Here is a 3,801-nt window from a genome sequence, read left to right on the forward strand (position 1 = left end):
CGGGGGGACAGCGGGGCGGGGGAGGCGGAGGAAATGGATGGGAGGGGAGAAAAATGGGGGAAAAATAGGAAATTAATGGGAAAAAAATCTCATGGAAAATATAGAGAATGGGTAAAAAAAAACACATGGAAAACGGAAAATGGGAAAAAAAACCCCATGGAAAACATAGAGAATGGGTAAAAAAAAACCACATGGAAAACGGAAAATGGGGGGAAAATAGGGGGGAAAATAGAGAATTAATAAAAATCATAATGGAAAACATAGAGAATTGGTAAAAAACACATGGAAAAGGGAAAATGGGGGAAAATAGGGGGGAAAATGGGAATTAATGGGAAAAAATCTCATGGAAAACATAGAGAATGGGTAAAAAAAAACCACATGGAAAACGGAAAATGGGGGAAAATAGGGGGGAAAATGGGAATTAATGGGAAAAAATCTCATGGAAAACATAGAGAATGGGTAAAAAAAAACCACATGGAAAACGGAAAATGGGGGGGGAAATAGGGGGGGAAATGGGAAATTAATAAAAAACATAATGGAAAACATAGAGAATAGGTAAAAAAAACCACATGGAAAAAGGAAAATGGGGGAAAAATAGGGGGAAAATGGGAAATTAATAAAAAATCTCATGGAAAACATAGAGAATGGGTAAAAACACATGGAAAATGGGTAAAAAATAGGTGGGGAAAATGGGAAATTAATTTTAAAAAGGCATGAGAAGCACAGGAATGGGTAAAAACCACATGGAAAACAGAAAAAATGGGTGAAAAATAGGTGGGAAAAATAGAAATTGGGTAAAAAATACATGGGAAACATAGAAAAGGGTAAAAAATGCATGGAAAATGTAGAAAATGGGTGAAAAATAGGTGGGGAAAATGGAAAATTCATAAAAGGGCACATGGGAAACACAGAAATGGATAAAAAAGGCATGGGAAACATGGGAAATGAATAAAAAACATAGAAAATTCAGGAAAAACACGTGGGAAACATAGAAAATGGGGGGAAATACATGGAAAATAAAGAAAATGGGAAAAAATGCATGGAAAATAGAGAAAATGGGGGAAAATACAAGGGAACATAGAAAATTCATAAAATCACACAGAAAACACAGAAAATGCATGAAAATGCATGTGTGAGTGCATGGGAAAGGCAGGAAATACACCCAAAATACACCCAAAGTACACCCGAAACACACCCAAAGTGCACCTAAAATGCACCCAAAATACACCTGAAATACACCTAGAATACACCTAAAGTACACTCGAAACACACACAAAGTGCACCTAAAATGCACCCAAAATACACCTGAAACAGACCTGAAATACACCCAAAATACACCCAAAATGCACCCAAAATACACTATAAATACACTTAAAATGCACCTAAAATACACCCAAAATACAACCAAAATACACCTGAAATACACTCAAAATACACCTGAAATACACCCAAAGTACACCCGAAATACACTCAAAATACACCTGAAACAGACCTGAAATACACCCAAAATACACCCAAAATGCACGATCACACACAGGGCTCACACAGGATCACACACAGGGATCACACACAGGGCTCACACAGGATCACACACAGGGATCACACACATGAACTGAACGTGAACACTCACAGAACACTCACACACAGCTCACACACACATGGAGCTCACACTCACACAGGATCACACACACAGGGCTCACACACAGGATCACACACAGGGATCACACACAGGGATCACACACATGAACTGAACGTGAACACTCACAGAACACACACACGGAGCTCACACACACACACACAGCGTGCACACACACACACTCATGGGGCACACACACACAGGGATCACACACATGAACTGAACGTGAACACTCACAGAACACTCACACACGGAGCTCACACTCACACAGGATCACACACAGGATCACACACATGAACTGAACGTGAACACTCACAGAATACACACACACGGAGCTCACACTCACACAGGATCACACACAGAGCTCACACTCACACAGGATCACACTCGGAGCTCACACTCACAGGATCACACACAGGATGCTCACACGTGCACAGAGCTCACACACACTCACAGAGCATACGAGCATGCACTGAGCACAAGCACACACACAGAGGTCACACTCACACAGAGCTCACACTCACACAGGATCACACACGGAGTTCACACACGGGGATCACACAGGGGTGGTCACACAGGCCCTGAGCTCACACACAGAGCTCACACTCACACGCAGAGCTCACATTCACTCACAGAGCTCACACTCACACTCACACATGCACACACATTCCCAGAGCTCTCACTCACTCACAGAGCTCACACTCACACACCTGCCTGGGTCCTGCACACTCACACCCGTGCACACACACTCACACCTGCACACTCACACCTGCACACTCACACCTGTACACGCACACACCTGCACACTCACACCTGCACTCACACTCACACCTGTGCACACACACTCACACCCGCACACACTCACACCTGCACTCACACTCACACCTGTGCACACTCACACCTGCACTCACACTCACACCTGTGCACACTCACACCTGCACTCACACTCACACCTGTGCACACTCACACCTGCACTCACACTCACACCTGTGCACACTCACACCTGCACTCACACTCACACCTGTGCACACTCACACCTGCACTCACACTCACACCTGTGCACACTCACACCTGCACTCACACTCACACCTGTGCACACTCACACCTGCACTCACACTCACACCTGTGCACACTCACACCTGCACTCACACTCACACCTGTGCACACTCACACCTGCACTCACACTCACACCTGTGCACACTCACACCTGCACTCACACTCACACCTGTGCACACTCACACCTGCACTCACACTCACACCTGTGCACACTCACACCTGCACTCACACTCACACCTGTGCACACTCACACCTGCACTCACACTCACACCTGTGCACACTCACACCTGCACTCACACTCACACCTGTGCACACTCACACCTGCACTCACACTCACACCTGTGCACACTCACACCTGCACTCACACTCACACCTGTGCACACTCACACCTGCACTCACACTCACACCTGTGCACACTCACACCTGCACTCACACTCACACCTGTGCACACTCACACCTGCACTCACACTCACACCTGTGCACACTCACACCTGCACTCACACTCACACCTGTGCACACTCACACCTGCACTCACACTCACACCTGTGCACACTCACACCTGCACTCACACTCACACCTGTGCACACTCACACCTGCACTCACACTCACACCTGTGCACACTCACACCTGCACTCACACTCACACCTGTGCACACTCACACCTGCACTCACACTCACACCTGTGCACACTCACACCTGCACTCACACTCACACCTGTGCACACTCACACCTGCACTCACACTCACACCTGTGCACACTCACACCTGCACTCACACTCACACCTGTGCACACTCACACCTGCACTCACACTCACACCTGTGCACACTCACACCTGCACTCACACTCACACCTGTGCACACTCACACCTGCCTGCACACTCACACCTGCACACTCACACCTGTACACGCACACACCTGCACACTCACACCTGCACTCACACTCACACCTGTGCACACACACTCACACCCGCACACACTCACACCTGCACTCACACTCACACCTGTGCACACTCACACCTGCACTCACACTCACACCTGTGCACACTCACACCTGGCCGGGCCCTGCAGACCCCACACGTCCCCCCCTCCCCCCCCACGAGACCCCCGGTAC

This window comes from Onychostruthus taczanowskii, unplaced genomic scaffold, assembly GCF_017590055.1.
Source record: "Onychostruthus taczanowskii isolate IOZ18803 unplaced genomic scaffold, ASM1759005v1 scaffold1007, whole genome shotgun sequence".
In the NCBI taxonomy this organism is placed as follows: Eukaryota; Metazoa; Chordata; class Aves; order Passeriformes; family Passeridae; genus Onychostruthus; species Onychostruthus taczanowskii.